Raw genomic sequence first — 18,006 nt, 5'->3', positions numbered from 1 at the left:
TGACAATGGTGTAATACAATTAATAATGCAAAACACACATAATTGATTGATGGGTGCTTATTTTAATGGAATACAGGTCTAAAAAGCAAAAGTCTTTGGTAAAAGTTATTGCTGGTATTACTAGTAGCAATAATGGCCTTATTTTGGTTCATTCTTTCTGACAAAATCCTTCTTAGATGGGCAAAACCATGTGCACTGCAGGTGGGGCAGGTGTTACTTGTGCAGAGAGAATTAGATTTGGGTGGGGTTTTACTATAAAGTGAGATCTATATTGCAGTGTAAAAATAAAGCAGTCAGTATTTTCCCTGCACAGAAACAAAATTACTCACCAAATCTAATTCTCTCTGCACATGTTACATCTGCCCCCCTGCAGTGCACATGGTTTTGTCCATCTAAGAAGGATTTTGTCAGAAAGAATGAACCAAAATAAGGCCCTAAGTGTGGGGTGGGGGCACATCATTAGGGGGTGCCTGTGCACCCTTAACACTCAATGTGCGCACGCCTATGGCCAGAGCTTGTAATGTACAGTACTGTAGATCCATCCACCACTATTGACTCTACAGTACTGTATTAGTGCAGCATCATTAGCCACCCAGTTGTGAAGATGTGAATTGCATGCTGTGTATAATATCATGCTTCAACGCACCTTAACGCGCTTGTCTGTGCACAAATTCTGCGGGCACAAATCCTCTATTTAGGTGGAGAAACTGCAAAGATGAGGAAGGCTCCATCTGTACATAGAGTACACAACAATATCCTGTGAGAACCGGATGTGGCTCAGGTTCTCACTGTAACTGTTAAATCACAAGCTTATATTACAATGTTGGTGTCACACCAGCTGCATGTGATGTGTACGCCATGTTTATCTCAAATAGCCAAAGGTTGAATAACTCTCAGCTCAACAATATAAAAAGCTGACATTCTGTATATTTGTCACTCTTGGGGTAAAAATAAGATTGTGCTAACTTCAACAAAGACAAGTGAGTATGGCTCATATTCTTACAGATCTTTGTTTTTCAAATACTGAAAAATCTTTATTCTTCTATGATTATTTTATTTTCCAGTATACAGTATATAAATTTCTTTATTGAAGCAAAAAAAAAATCTAATGTAAAGCTAAGACTTTACCTTGTAAAGTTAATATAAAAAAGTCAGTGACTGGCAAAGTTTGGTAACATAGTGATCCCAAGGCTGCGGAAAAATACTGAGCAGTCTCAAGAAGAGTTGTTTCTATAATGCAGCAATAATGCAGACTTTAAAGTACTAATTAACAATAGATCTCTTTAGAAAACAAAGTACCATATATACTGGAGTATAAGCTGAGGTTTTCAGCCCTTTTCTGCTGAAAAAGCCAACCTTGGCTTATAATCAAGTCAGTGTCTTTACTAATGTAGCCGCGGCTTCGGGAACATGGTCGCGGCTACCATATGATATCAGCATACAGATCATATTAGAAGTCAAATGTGATCATTAGCTCACCTAAACCGTATGTATGGAGAGAGAAAAGGACTGGTCCAAATGTTACTTCAAGTGGGGGTAGTCATAGAAACATAGAAATTGTAAGGAGAAAATAACCACTTGGCACATGAAGTGATTTTTATCTCTTGGTAGCCTCAATACTGTTTGATAGAGAACAGAGGGGTAGATTTATTAAGCTCTGTGAATTGATAAAGTGTCTGTTTTTTTATCACCGGCCAATCAGTTCCAACCTGTGATTTTTCAAACCAAGCCTGTAACTTAACAGTCAGGAGCTGATTGGCTGGTGATAAAGTACGAGCCACATTATCACTTCACCGAGCTTAATAATTCTGCCCCTGAGGGGTAGATTTATTAAACTCGGTGAAGTGATAAACTGTCTGTTTTTTATCACCGGCCAATCAGCTCCTACTTGTAATTTTTCAAACCAAGCCTGTAACTTCACAGGTAGGAGCTGATTGGCCGGTGATAAAAACCAGACAGTTTATCACTTCACCAAGTTTAATAAATCTACCCTTTAGTTCTTTATGAAGCTATTCTTTGTATTAAAGCAACTTTAAATTGCTGTTGTCTTAGCCTTAGCACCTCTGATGGGAATCTATTCCAGCTATCTACTATCCTTTCTGTAAAGTAATGTTTCCTTTGAACCTCCCTCCTTACAGTTTTAGAATGTGTCCTTGTGTTTTAACATTTGTCTCCCAACTATATTTTTTAAAATCCTTTATTATATTATATTCTATTATATTATATTCTATATATTATATCCTTTATATATTATATTCCATTTGAAATATTCTATTGTGTGCCACTTTCCCTTCTCTGCTACAAACTATAGATGTTAAGATCTTTTAATCTTTCCTGGTAAGTTTTGTGGTGTAGACCTTGCACCACATTTATCATTATCATTTAGTTTTTCTTGGGACTGATTCCTCACCCTATGGTACCAAGGGGGAATTTACTAATATTGGCCATATACAGTCGATCCCCATATGAAACAAAAACTATCAGGCGCAAAGGTATAGGGCCAGATGTACTAAGCTTGAAAAGTGATAAAATGGAAAGTGATAAACAGCCAGCCAATCAGCTCCTACCTGCCATGTCATAGGCTGTGTTTGAAAAATGAAAGTTAAGAACTGATTGGCTGGCTGTTTATCACTCTTTATTTTATCACTTTTCAAGGCTTAGTACATCTCGTCCATAGACTTTGTTCCAACAAAATAAAAGTAAATTACACTATAAAATAATATAATATAGGGATGCTCCCAAATGCAATCCTAGAAATTGCTTTATAAAGAACTAGTAAATATTTTACGGTTAGAGAGCAATTTAATCAAGTCTACATATATAAATATAGAGCTCTGTAGTTGTAAAAGAGAGCGCCATACAACTGGAAGAATTCTTTCAGTTGTGTGGCGCTCTCTTTTACAACTACAGAGCTCTATATTTATATATGTACACTTGATTAAATTACTCTGTAATCGTAAAATATTTACTGATCCCCATATGAACAGGATTGGCTGTATACGACACGAAATATAGGAATGATAATTCCTATAAATTTACGAAGTTGTATTTTTATTATTCGTGTTTTCCGATGTCATACCCGTCCATATTTGTAACCGGTCATGTACGTATTTGATGGCCTTATACACTGCTCAGAAAAATAAAGGGAACACTTAAACAACATATTGTAACTCCAAGTCAATCACACTTCTGTGAAATCAAAGCAACACTGATTGACAATCAATTTCACATGCTGTTGTGCAAATGGAATAGACAACAAGTGGAAATTATAGGCAATTAGCAAGACACCCCCAATAAAGGAGTTGCTCTGCAAGTGGTGACCACAGACCACTTCTCAGCTCCTATGCTTTCTGGCTGATGTTTTGGTCACAAGTGGTTTTGGTAGTGTAGCTCATCCAGGTTGGCACATCAATTCGAGCTGTGGCAAGAAGGTTTGCTGTGTCTGTCAGCATAGTGTCCAGAGAGTGGAGGTGCTACCAGTAGACAGGCCAGTACATCAGGAGACATGGAGGAGGCCATAGGAGGGCAACAATAAAGTAGCAGGACTGCTACCTCCGCCTTTGTGCAAGGAGTAACAGGAGGAGCATTGCCAGAGCCCTGCAAAATGACCTCTAGCAGGCCACAAATGTGCATGTGTCAAACTGTGTGCAGAAACTGACTCCATGAGGGTGGTATGAGGGCCCAAAGTCCACAGGTGGGGGTTGGGCTTAAAGCCCAACACCGTGCAGGATGATTGGCATTTGCCAGAAAACACCAAGATTGGCAAATTTGCCACTGGCGCCCTGTGCTCTTCACAGATGAAAGCAGATTCACACTGAGCACATGACAGATGTTACAGAGTCTGAAAACGCCAAGGAGAACGCTCTGCTGCCTGCAACATCCTCCAGCATGATCAGTTTGGCAGTGGGTCAGTAATGGTGTGGGGTGGCATTTCTTTGGGGACCTGCACAGCCCTCCATGTGCTCGCCAGAGGTAGCCTGACTGCTATTAGGTACCGAGATGAGCTCCTCAGACCCCTTGTGAGACCATATGCTGGTGCGGTTGGCCCTGGGTTCCTCCTAATGCAAGACAATGCTAGACATCATGTGGCTGGAGTGTGTCAGTTGAGCAAAACTTATTTTTTACATGATCTCCAATTGCCTTGTCTCATTTGACAAGAATCTCATTCTCTATTTTAATTCCTAATAAAAAAAACATCTCTTTTTCTCTTTTCACTCATAGAACTGACTTTTTTGGACCCTCTTTAACGCATCTCACCTTGTGCTTTTGCATGTCTAATTACCTTTTTTCAGTATTGTCTAGAGTCTTCTTAAATTTCATAAAATATGTTTCCAATACTTTAAAAAGTGCAGTTTTCAGAGATTTGGCCACTTACCGTGTATGCACCAAGAACTGGAATATGATAGATTCCAAGGATTGGATTAATTGTGCAACTAACAGTTGGAGCCACGGTTGTTTGCTGAGCCGGTGCACCGAGGCATGCCTCTCACCAGGACAGGATCGTGCTAACTTCTCACATGTTCTCATGTCCATTGCCACAAATGGGGTGCGCTAATGTCTCACACACATGCGCGCCTCATTTACACCATAGCACAATGAATGGCACTGTTAGCTGCTTGAATAACATGGTTCCATCTGTATGGTGCTACTCTCTAGAAAACCTATGGGCTTTTATCCCACTACAACTCTTAGGGATACTGTACATACCTGATCCTTCCCAGCACTGCTGAGGGCATGCGGCATTCAACTCATCTGCAAATAAGACTCCAGATCTTAAACCAGAAATCCTATCAATACAAAGTACAGCTCTTAATAAAAGTATTTTGTTATTTACTTCATGCATACAGTGTTAGTAAAAGCAAAATGCAATGCTTACTGCATTACACACAATGAACCAGTGATAAGGGAGAAGTTATAAAGTAACTGTTGCTTTATCCCCGGCCAATCAGTTCCTAATTGTCACTTTTTAAACCCAGCCTGTATCTTAACAGTCGGGAGCTGATTGGCCAGTGATAAAGTCACAGACACTTTATCACTTCTCCTCCCTTATTATTGCTTCATACATCTTTCCAGCGTATGTAAGTTTTGGCTTATTTTCAGATTTTCAACATTTTAAAATCAAACTGCAAAGTCCACAAAAGAGTATTCTATCATTAAAGTATGTGATGAAATAACTTGTAAAGTATGTCTGAAAACACAAAGTAATTGTATTGTATGTTATTGAACAGCTTCTTAGACTCTGAAGATGATGCCCAAATTGGTAATAGTGATGACAGCTGTGGCCCTTGTCTGCCTTGTACAACTTGGGAAAGCAGAAAAGTAAGTCATAAAATTACTGAACAGTTCTTATTTATTTATAAAAATGTCATTTATTTTCATTTAAGCTCAGATAATTTTGTTGACATCATGCTACTACTTCTTACACAACTATTGTATATTTAGTCATACACAGTACTAGCACTGAGTTTTCCTATTACTTTGAACATAAACAATTTGATTTGGTCCTGGACCACCAACCTGAGGCACCCCTGCAAGAACATTGCAGCACCCCAGGGTGCCTAGGCACATAGTTTGAGATTCACTGCTGCAGGATTTATTTTTGTGGTAGATGAGGAGTGCATAGGACTGCCTTATATTACAGAAAAGCAAAAAAAAACACAATGGTAAATAAAAAATTGTCCCCAACAGGAATAAATAGAAAACAATTTGCCCAATAGGAAAAAACACCATATAGGCCACTAACAGGAATAAAAAACACTTTTCCCAGACAGAGAAAGCATAATATATATTACACCAGCTGCTGATATATGTGATATTCTACATATAACACCAGTAAAGGTGCACATCACATTACACTGTCGGGTAGCACATTATATTATATTGACCATGTACCTCTTCACATTACTTCAGTAGTGGTGCCATTTGCAATATAGCAGCAAAATATGCCCATTAATTTACAACAATCTACTTCCTAATTAAAACATAGTTGCCGACTTTCTGGCTGCTCTTTCTGGGAGAGAGCAGCCAGCTCAGTATGGCAGGGGGGCGGGCCCAAAGCAGGGAGGGAAAAGGGCGGAGCCACGGTTGTGATGAGCCATTTAGGGGCGTGGCTAGAGCAATCATGTCATTTTAGCCACGCCCCCTGCCATGCAATGCCAGTATTTTATGCACTGCGGGGAGCGGGGTTTAAGTGACGCGATCGCGTCATTTGACCCACGGAACCCCCCAGGGACCCCCTCTCCGCCGGAGAGGTAGGACAATGCGGGAGGGTTGCCGTCCTTTCCGGGGGGCCGGGAGGGGGACCCAATTTCCGGGACCCTTCCGGACATTCCGGGAGGGATGGCAACCCTGAATTAAAAACAATTATAGAAGGTTACCAATCATGGTATTTCATATGCTGTAGGTTTGGATCACATGATACCAACAGAGATAACAAACACCTTACAGCAGGCATGTCCAAACTATGGCCCTCCAGCTGCTGTGAAACTACAAGTCCCATCATGCCTTGCTACAGTTTTGCTGTTAGGGAATGCTAAAACTATGGCAAGGCATGCTGGGATGTGTAGTTTCACAACAGCTGGAGGGCCACAGTTTGGACATGCCTGTCTTACAGTATATTGTATTGGTATACAACCCAGTGAGTAATTCATTTGCACAGCTTCTGGGGTAATGTAGAAAAGCAAGCACAAAGAGAGAAGATTGTAAGATCTTCTCATGCTCATTCTAAGACAAATAGAGACCATGGGTTGGCAACTATATATAAGGGGCACACACCTCAGAAACTCTCCAACTTGTATTTGTAAGGAGAGTTTACCTGATGATATCCAACTGCTGTGTAGTGTGCAGAGATCAGAGGCCGATCCAGCAGGAAATGTCTCATGTTCCAGGTGAACCAGTCCTGCCATGCTGGTAGTGGAAACTGCTTCTATGCTGGGATTTGGACTGGCTGGATGGCTGCCAGACATCTAATGCAATACAGGCTGTGGGGCTTTGGGAGTGCATGGTGGGTCGGGTGCCGGACGGGGTCCTGACAGTCGGAATCCCAACAGGCATTCACCCAACGTCGGGATCCCGACTGTCAAAACACCGACAGCCGGGTTCCCGACAGCCGTCGGATATTTTCTCTCGTGGGGGTCCACGACCCCCACAGAGGGAGAGTAGAATAGGTGGCTCGCTCAGCGAGCCACCGTGCCCACAAGGGGCTTAGTTGCACTCACCATGCTGTCTGTGTCCAGGCAAGTCGGGATAATGACTGTCGGAATCCCGACTATCGGACCCCTATACCACACCAGGTGGGTCCACAAGACATATCTACAGCGCTTCTCTGGGGATGTTTTTTAGAGGCACAGTAATGGAGCTCAGTGCCAGTATATGTGTTATAGTAATATTAGTCTGATCCACATTACTCAGCCTTTGTAAAACATTTATATAGCAGCCAGCCTCTGTGATGGATCATGGACAGAATATGAAGGTGCTATTTGGGGCCACCTGGGTCCTATGCAGGCACATTGTGGGAAATCCAGGCCTGTTCAGTGTCAGTCAGTATGCAAGCTTCCATTAAAAACGTGGCTTTAATAGTATATTAGGAATTTAATGCTACTAGAAAAGCATTATTACCACTCAGCCAATATCTTAGGTTACATTTTAAGTATGGATTGGAAAATATAATATGGGAGGGAGACAGAGGGTGTCAGATAGACAAGGTCTTGGTTGACAATCAATAGTTCCAAACCATATGGTTGACATATATACAGTATGTACATTAACCATGCTCATCATGGTTCCGACATGGCACAGGTGCGACACGTATGCTGAGATGCATGTGCACACCCAAGGCCTTTAACCTAACATTAGCTGCACTCTGCCATAGCCTGACGTGCTGAGTCATGGCTGCAATAAGGCATACCAGATGGGTGAACATGAGAGCCACGATGAGCATAGCTACATCTGTATATATGGATACGGTCAAAAAGGCAACAATGCCGAATGGCAATGGTCAACAAATTAAAAGTTTTATTGGATTATTTTATGATTTTTTCAATGTTTTCCAATTTTCCACACTTTCCACACGTGGACTATGATAAGTTACGATTAGGGATGCCAATCCCGGGGCATTTTTTCAATCCCAGGATTGAAAAATGCTCAATCCCGGGATTCCCGGGATCCCAGGATTGGCATCCTTAGTTTGCTGGCGTGTGCCCAATACCCACCCCCACACCGGCCGACCTGCAGATTTACTTACATTGGCAGGCGGGCGGGCGGGCGGCCGGGAGTGGAGTAGGTTCTGAGGTGCATGGTGCCGTCGGGCTCGTGCACCTCCTCATCAGCACTGCAGCGGGAGGAAGGCGCGGGCGGGCCGGCGCAGGAGAAGAGGTGGGGCCGGGCGGCCAGGAGGAGTGACACTGACAGCAGTGTGGGCGGCGTGTGTGGCCTGCGCAGCGTGACCGTCACGCTGCGCAGGGCACACGCAGGGGTCTGGAACAGCAAGGCAGCGTCTGAGCTGACATGCGCAGTCTAATACCGAAATCCCGGGATTGAAATCCCGGACTTTTTAGGGCCAAATCCCGGGATCTTGCCAATCCCGATCCCGGGATTGGCCACCCTAGTTACGATAGCGAGTGCCAAGAGCAGCAATAATGAAGTGAGGCAACTGAAGTAAATCATGATAGATGATGCAGTACACTAATTGGGGAAACATGCTCTCAGGTGTTGACATTTACATATGTCCACATGTTGCTTGTGTTAACCTTTTTTTCAGTGTCAATCATGTGCATGTCTATCTTTTCGTGTTGACATAAAGTAGATATATGTTGACATAGATATTGTTGACCTAGACCTTGTCAACCTAATGAGCCACACCTGGGTGAAATGGGTAATAAATAAGTTGGAATATAAATTACCATTAGATTCACAGAGGATGTAATGAGCGGCAATGGGTCTGATTGTGACTTCTGAGTGAATAATGACAAATAGCTCATTTCTGAGGATGGACATGACTGTGTCTATGTACTGTAATACTGTGCTAGTAGGGTGGTTATTGTGTCTCACTGCTTTTCATCAAATTTGTAACTTTAAAAGTCTAAGGCGGGTGTGTGTTCCCTGTGTGTACTGTCTCTGCTTGTATTATTACCTACCCGGCTGCTGCAATGACCAGTGGTGCCGCTGACTGCTGCCTAGGCACAGTGCAGCTCCGCAGGTACGTGTTCCCGGTGTTATAACTGTACTGTCCCTGCTTATATTGCAACATACCTGGCTGCTGCAATGACCAGTGGCGCCACTGGTGGCTGCATAGGCGCTGTGCAGCTCGGCGGGCATGTGATCCCCGAAAGTGATGTCTAAATGCTCTCAATGTAATGTGTATAATGTATCAATGGAATGTATGTAATATCTCTCCCCGCCCCCCCCCATTTTTCATCCCCGCTTGATACTGCACTGTAACTCCCCCCCCCCCCTTTTTGCGCAAGCACACATGGCCAATAATGTTGATTCTATTCTATTCTTTTTAGTGTCTGGTGATACAAGAGGCACTTCACTATAAAATAATTTCACTCAGAAATCACTAATCATGGATTACTTTTTGATTTACTAATATTGCAGTTGCTGACATTACAATTTTTCTCTTTGGTGTAGGGAGGATGAAAGCAACCATGAGAATCAAGAAAGGGAGATACAGCAGGACAACGCTGACAATGGAGAAATAAGGGATGAGAGGGGATTTGCTGACATCCTTAAAAAAGTTATGTCAATTGCTAAGCACGTAGCACAAGGTTAAATCGGCCATTTTTAATAATTATATACATACATTTCTATATGATTGTTCTGTAACATATTTGGAAATGTTTTGATTCTGATAATTTGATCTATAAAACATGAACATAACTAACACAGCATTGCGTGGTTTTCATTTGTTTGATGCATACATGCTGGTCATTAGGACCAAGGGAAGTCTGTCATCCTGTCTGATGTACTGTCTTGTAGCATGTTATTTATTTAGTTTCTTATATAGTGCAGCAAATTATATTGCACTTTACAATAGGAAACAGAGATAAAACAACTTGGTAGTAATAAGCCGACATAGAGGTAGGAGGGCCCTGCTCACAAACTTACAATCTATAAGAATAATAGGAGGTCTACATAAGGATATAATTCCATAGCATGGCAGCCCCACCAGATTTCAAGACATTCCTGATGGGATTAGATATGACTGCTAATTGAGGTTATGTGGGGGGTTTGGAATATGATAGGCTTGCCTTAAGAGGTGAGTTATACAGAGAACGCTTGAAAGTTTGAAGGTTAAAGGTAAGTCTTGGTGCTTGCCAACAAATATCCTGCAATTATGAATGGGATCTAGTAATGAGTGTGGATGACATCTGCAGATCTTGTGCAGAGCGGAGAGGTCTGGTGGGGATATATTTTGATATAAGCAAAGAGATGTTGTAGTTAGGTTAATGGCCTTGAATGTGAGTAGAAGAGTTGTATAATGAATATGGTAAAATACAAGCAACCGATGGAAGGACTGACAGAGTGGATCAGCAGACGTTGAACATCTAGATAAGATCAGCCACACAGCTGCATTTAAAATGAATATAGCGGTGAGAGTCTTTTCTTAGGAATACCGCTAATAAGGCTGTTGCATTATTCAATGCATGTCATGTGATTGTAGTTATCTGTAGATAATTTTTTCATACTTTCAGCATACCTCCAATATGACCCTCTCCAGGAGGGACAGACTGCCCTATTCCTGACTTCCCTTTAATATGTGATTACCATCACCCGTGTTCAACTACCTTTCATATCAATTAACCTGTTCAAAACAGGTGATGGCAATCAAAAATTAAGAGGAGTAGAGTAATCTGGAAGGAATAGAGTAATCTGTCACTCCTGGAGGGGGTCATGTCGGGAGGTATGCTATAAGAGACTTTGTGGAGGTGACATGGTAGGAGAAAGATTCCTCCTGCTTAGAGAGACACCAGTCATTACCTGCATCAAGCTGTTCACCATCCTGCACCGTTATCTACTGTAAAAGTAATATACTGTACACTCACTGTTTGGTGCTCTATATAGAACCATACAGATGGGGCTGGCGCCAGCCCCGCCATTGCGCCAGCCCCGCCAGGGGGGCGTGCCCGCACGAGATGCTCGCGCGCCCCCTGGACAACAGAGCCTGTCTCCGGTCCACCCCGCCGTCACCAACCGTCACCCTCGCTGCCCGAGCGCCCCCCTAACCCTGCCCGTCTCCCTGAAATGGAGACGGACAGGGACACGCAGGGTCCCCGCCCTGAGACTGGGACGCACGTGCGTCCCAGTTCAGTGAAGCCCCTGCACTCGCCAGCGGGGAGGGTCTGGCGAGCCCCAGCCAAGGATGGCAGGGGCTCCATCTGTACTTCTCTGAAGAACATAGCTGTACCTACTGTAATAAACCAACAGTACTGGTAAGGTATTTTAGGCTTTTCATAGATTCATTCATTTGCTGGTGTGTGCCTGTAAACTGTAAAACTGTGCCCACAGCGTGGCGAGTGCAGCAAGCCCGCAAGGGGCTTAGTTGCGCTCACCATGCTGTCTGGGTCTGGGCAGTCGGGATCTCGATATCGAGCTAATGACTGTCAGGATCCCGACTGTCGGACCCCTGTACCACACCCGATAGTGGTAATCATTTTTTTTTTCTTTTTAATTTGAGCCATTCATGATAAAGCTGGATATGGTCAGGAGTCCCACTGGAGGTTTGCATATCCTCTTTGAATAGTACTCTGTCATAGTCAGTATCAGAATAACTAAACATCAAACCATGCGTGAGTTCAACACACGTTTGAGAGGTAGTCGCTGTACTCTCAAACAGCGAGCTGCTTTCCATGGTGGCATGTGTCTGTGCACACTCATACTGCCTCTGAATAGCGAATAGCGATAGCTCACCAATATGTGACCAATGCTGACAAGTGCTGAAGTGCTGTGGTGAACCAGCAAGTGGTGTTCAGTGGTACAAGTGAATCCCAGGTTCTCGAGGCATACAGGTGATCAACTTTATGCACAACGGGTGCCCGACAGACAATGACCAGATGTCAGTGTCCAAATATTGCAATCCTGAGGCAGCACTCCAAACAAAAGTGCAGGTAACTCCAACTAGGGAGATGAAATAGAACTCGTGCCCTCTATGCTGAACGGCCTTGCGGCATTCAGAAACATGGAATGTGGCAGTGTCGGTGGCACTCAAAATAAAAACTCAGCAGGCAGATGTACCCAACATTTCAAGGCCACAAGGCACCTTCATCAAGGTGCTTGAAAACAACAAAAGTGAAAAACAATCTTACCTACTGTAAATACTCCTAGGTCCATTCGTGGAAACCGGCATCACGCAGGGAAGCACACACACGTGACATCATCACACCGCATCAGACGCAGGGAGGCATGGAGGGAGTCACATGATCTGAAACCCCAATCAGTGTTAGGTCATATTGCTATGACAACATGTATAAACAATTTGAAGAATAAGTAAATACAATGCTTAAATAAACTTAAATCACCTGAGCTCATTAGAATACACATGTGTAGTCTATGCAACAGAAGGTCTGAGCAGTTATGTGGTGCTCCCACTCAGTGCCCACACCCATTCCATTCGTTCACCACAACATTCCCACCTTGTTCCATCATCCTTCTCACTCCATACATCCATCTCATTTAGTATACACATTAAGCTCCCTCAAGCATCTTGGTTAATTGCTAAAATTATAATAGCACATCTATCATCTATGCATCTAGACTTAGGGCCTTATTCTAGTTCACTCTTTCTGACAAAATCCCTCTTAGATGGACAAAATCATGTGCACTGCAGGGGGGCAGATATAAAATGTGCAGAGAGAATTAGATTTGGGTGGGGTTTTACTTCAAAGTGAGATCTATATTGCAATGTAAAAATAAAGCAGCCAGTATTTTCCCTGCACAGAAACAAAATAACTCACCCAAATCTAATTCTCTCTGCACATTTTACATATGCCCCCCCTGCAGTGCGCATGGTTTTGTCCATCTAAGAAGGATTTTGTCAGAAAGAGTGAACTAGAATAAGGCCCTTACTTCCACTATACAATTCCGTGCTGCTCTGTATTTCCCAAACCCTACTGCTGAGTTCTCCCATCTGTGCTAGCCTGTACTAATTTATCTGCACCATCTGTCTTTCCCCATCTGTGCCTTGCCTTGTCTGTACCACTGTTGCCAATTTCATCTGTGCTGCTCTGTCTCCCTCATCCACATGTGCTGCACAGTACACCCAACCACACTGCTCTGTCTACCTCTAATCCATGACAATGTTTTTTTTTTTCAACTGTACTGCTCTCCATCTGCGCTGCTCTGCTGTCCTCATCCACATGGCACTGTCCGCCATTCCACACCGCTCTGTCTACCCATTATCTTTGCCACTGTCTTTTCCCATCTGTTACTCTCTTACCCCAATCTGTGGCACACTCTTTCCATATCTGTTGCACTCTGTCTCCAACTGCATCACTCTGTCTTACCTCTTGCACCAATGGTTTCTACCCATCTTCACTGTTTTGTTCCTCCATCAGTGCTGCCTAGTCTTTCCCCTATCCACACATTTCTGTTCCCCAATCCACATTTCTCTGTCCCATATCCCAATCAACACCACTCTTACCTCATCTGAGCAGCTGTTTTCTGCTAAGACCTTCAGTTGCATAGACTGCATTTTTGAATTAGCAGCTCCACCGTTGTGTGAATGACAGCAATCTCACTCTGTGAGAGTGCTGAATCTGCACTTACCCACAGGCTGTGATGGCATACCATATCTGCACTGCGCAAGGAAAACATCCATTAAGTGTCAGCCTTAATGATCGGAATTCCATCACTTTTTGGAGTTTGAGTTACAACAGGTTTCTGAAATGCCAAATCATGTGTAGGAAGCCTTAATGGGACATGTGAAAACATAAGGTTTTTTGTATATAGATTTTCATCGCTTTTTTTTAGGGGTGGCATCATACATTATACCACACACTGTAATGCCCATTGCACATTTTAGAGAACTTCATAATAGCCATTACACATAAAGCCACACGCCATAATGCCCATTACACATTAGTCCACATGCCATAATGCATATTACATATTACCACATGCTGTAATGCCCATGGAGCTGCAACCGAGGGTCTCACTGGTGTAGCTGCCACTTGCCCCCCTGATGGAGCCGCCACAGGTACCCTGCTCCAGAGGGAAGGGGACCTGCGGTGGGTTCATCAGGGTTCCAGCAGCGGCAGTTCGATCAGGGAACAAGCAGCGGCGGCTCCATCAGAGGGACCCGTAGTGGCTGTTCAAAAGGGGGACTGAGGACTGCTCCAAAGGGGGCCTTTGGACTGCATGCAATGGCTGGCAACTTGCAGTGACTAAAAAAAAAGGGTCTAAATGGTGCTATGGGGCTCCCAGAGGGCTGGATCCCATAGCAAGCGTACTCCTTGTACACACTGTGCGGACCTCTCCAGATGCCCTAAGCCTATTAAGATGCCCTAGTTCCTAGGCAGTTGCCCAATCTGCCAATGGGTTAAGGCTGGCTTTGCCAGCACAACACACTGTTAGTAGTCATAATTTATGACTCATATCTGTCTTGTCTGTCATGGGATAATTTCAGTCTGTGTTGGTAATCGACTCTTTGGTGGCCTCCAGTGATGAATCTGTGCCATTTCAGCCCAGTCCTCTGTAGATAATTTATGCACAAGTGTGATCTCGTTATCCTTGCTGGGCTGGAGGTCACAGGTGTGTTGATTATCTGAGGCCTTCATAAGGCATTCTGACCTATACAACCGTGCCAGTTATATTTCCTAGTTCCCAGTTCAGTCTGAGTTGCTGTCCCTGTCTAGTCAGAGTTCTCAGTGTGTTCAGTCTGAGTTCTGCTTCAGTCTAGTCAGTTCTGTCTCAGCCCTGTCTGTATCCTGCTTTAGACCTGTCACAGTCCGGTGTACTCCAGCTAGCCCTGCTGCTGAGCATCCTGAGCCCCAAGCCTGAATTGTACTACACTATCTGTGTTCTTGGTCACAGTCAGCGGTCCTGTCTGCCTGCGCCGCAGTTCCCTGAGATCTGTCTGCAGTATCACCATCTTACAGATAAGTCAGGGGCTTCCACTGCAGCTGCTTCTTTTATTATTTATTATATGGTACCATCTCTGCATTGTTGCAGCAGCTCACACTAAGGGGTCTGGTTTGCCTTCTAGGGGTCATTCCTTCCATGTGCAGGAGTCTGGATTTTTATTTTGTATATACCACTTTGGTGCATTGTTGCACACGCATTTGGATAGACTCTGGGGGTACCCCCTCCTTTGTGTCCCTTTAGTTAGCTTTTCTTCTTGCACTCTTCTCGCCTTGGCGGACACGTTGTCCCACATAAGACCAGGCGGCATCAAGGGTGGGGACGGCATAACCAGCTCCGTCGAACACGGCTGTTATTGGTGAATCCTATCACCGCACGTGTCCGTCAACCATGAGGAGACGCAATAGAGTTAGGGGTCAGGTTTGGCGGTATCCTCCAGAGTCCTTACATTATAACAGGCCAACAAAGTAGTTCTGGAGCTGAGTTCAGTACTCTCAGTCCAGTCCAGTTTTTTGTCTTTCCGTAGTTTTTCTTGCCATAGTTGTTTGGTTTGTGACCTTGCACGGCTCTCCCATGCAGGCCATACAAGAGTCATTAGCGGCTCTAAATTTGGCCTTCACTGCCTTTAAACCTGGGTGGTTGGAGGTTTTGCAGCAGTCCCTACTGCAGCTGCAAAAACTCCTAACCGAGATTTTCCTGATCCTCACAGGGGTCATTCAGCCCCTAATGAGATCCTGTCTAAAAAGTTTGTAGTCAGCGAGTTCTCAGACCCAGAGACCCAGGAAAAGCATAGAAGTGTTCTACGGCCGAAGCTTTCACTGGAGGAGCGTCAGCGGCGTAGAGACTTTGATCTATGCTGATACTGTGGAGATTCAGGCCACTATCTCCAGGCTAGTGATTTGCGCAAACCTGGTGGTGGCGGCAGGGTGTTTCCTCTGGCCAAGTCGAGTCAGGTAGTTAGATATATGCCTATCTCCTCTATGGCAAAGGTACGTACTGCCGAATCATCCATTAAAAGCGCTCTGATTTATGATGGGGGTCCAAGTACTAAGAAGCCCCAATTTTGGTTCAGGAAGCAACAGAAGATGTACTCCTGAAATAATATCTTATCCTGTAAAATCAGAGTTGCAAATCCCTAAGGGGAAATCCCAGGTGATAGGCTCAGGTGGGATGTCTAGTACTGTAGCATTGCCTCCGATGTTGAGGGTCCCGGAGTTGCCTCCGATGTTGAGGGTCCTGGTGTTGCGGGTCCCGGGGTTGCCTCCGATGTTGAGGGTCCCGGGGTTGCCTCTGATGTTGAGGGTCCCGGGGTTGCCTCCGATGTTGAGGGTCCCGGGGTTGCCTCCGATGTTGAGAGTTCCGGAGCTGCCTCCGATGTTGGGGGTTCCAGATTGGTACCCAATCTCCAAGCCCCCGTGGGCAACTCCATTGCTGGGGGCCCGCTGGGCAACTCCATTGCCGGAGGCCCGCCGGGCGACTCCATTGCCGGGGGCCCGCTGGGCGAGTCTGATGCTGGGAGCCCGCAAGGTGACTCCATTGCCGGGGGCCCGCTGGGCGAGTCGGATCCTGGGGGCCCACCAAGGGAGCAAAGGGCCACAGCCCCAGGTGGGGGTCCAAAGGCCACAGCCTCAAATGGAGGCCCACAATCTCAGTTGTTAGCCCCAAGTGGGGCCCACAATCTCAGTTTTTAGCCCCAAGTGGGGGCCCACAGTCTCAGTTGTTAGCCCCAAGTGGGGGCCCACAGTCTCAGTTGTTAGCCCCAAGTGGGGGCCCACAGTCTCAGTTGTTAGCCCCAAGTGGGGGCCCACAGTTTCAGTTGTTAGCCCCAAGTGGGGCCCAAAGTCTCAGTTTCCAGCACCAAGTGGGAGCCCACAGTCTCAGTCTCTAGTATCAAGTGGGGTCCCGAGGGCCACTACCTCTGCTGAGGCCCCGAGGACCACTGCCTCTGCTGAGATCCCGAGGGCCACTGCCTCGGCTGAGGTCCCGAGGGCCACTGCCTCCGCCAGGGTCCCTAAAGTCACAGCCTCAAGTGCCATTACCCCAGCTATGCGGTCCGGTCAGTTAGCTGATAATAAAGCCAATTTTGACTCTTTTGATGATGTCTACCAAAAGTAGTTTAAGGTTTTAGCATAATATGCATATACAGGGAGAGCCCTGCAATTAGCATACTCAGGAAGAGATCAGCAATTAGTCACGTGTGTCAAACCATGTGTGTCTAAAATAATTATGGTGAATACTACTGTATATCATTGGGTATGGGTTGAACCTTTACAAATATAATTATAATTATAGCCTTTCAAACTTACTGAAAAGTATTATCTATGGCAATTTTAGAATAGATACAATTAAAGAGTCAGAGCAGGCAAAATTCATATAGCCCTATTACATAAATCAGTATGGCCGTGGTGTCACAGGTGGAGGGCTGGGTTGGATCGTGTGGTGCTCAGGAATCACTTTAGGACCAGATGGAGTAGGGTTAAAGCGAGCTGGTTTTATTATACAGTAGATGGTTTCATAAATGAAAATAAATCACTTATTCAAATAACGGCTTTGACATAAGGAAAACAAAGAAAGTCCCAAATAACGTCTTTGAGCAAAGTCTTTAGAAACAAATGGAAATAATGATAAAAGGCAATACAGCTTGCATAACTCACAAAGTGACCGGTGAGGCTGAGGGAGATCCAATATACGGGAAAGAGAGCTTTGATGATGGAATGGAGGGTTTATGGCAAAGACAGGTAATGATGGAAATGAATGACAGTCCAGGCAAGGTCACGGGAAAGAAATGGGTGATGATCCAGAAGGTACGGAGATGACTGTAAATGGGTGATTTTCCAAGCTGCAGGATATCCCAGGAGGCGATGTCCCTTTGTGGGGTGCAGGCGGACTTCGGGGTACCGGCTGGAGCCCACGGGCAGGTAGCACTGG

At 44.7% G+C, this 18,006-nt stretch overlaps 1 long non-coding RNA gene across 1 annotated transcript in view; it reads left to right on the top strand.

Annotated features, from left to right (window-relative positions):
* LOC146058822 (uncharacterized) overlaps positions 1–9,885 on the top strand; it is a 36,008-nt gene extending 26,123 nt beyond the window's left edge. Inside the window, exons 3-4 of the long non-coding RNA XR_014469975.1 lie at positions 5,229–5,319; positions 9,631–9,885. This is a non-coding gene — a long non-coding RNA (uncharacterized LOC146058822). The remainder of the gene's footprint in view (positions 1–5,228; positions 5,320–9,630) is intronic.
* Positions 9,886–18,006: the final 8,121 nt, after the last annotated feature.

This window comes from Crinia signifera, chromosome 2 (genome assembly GCF_055691185.1).
Source record: "Crinia signifera chromosome 2, ASM5569118v1, whole genome shotgun sequence".
NCBI classification, from domain to species: Eukaryota; Metazoa; Chordata; class Amphibia; order Anura; family Myobatrachidae; genus Crinia; species Crinia signifera.
Note: the sequence above shows the minus strand (reverse complement) of the source record. Positions and strands in the feature narration are given on the sequence as shown.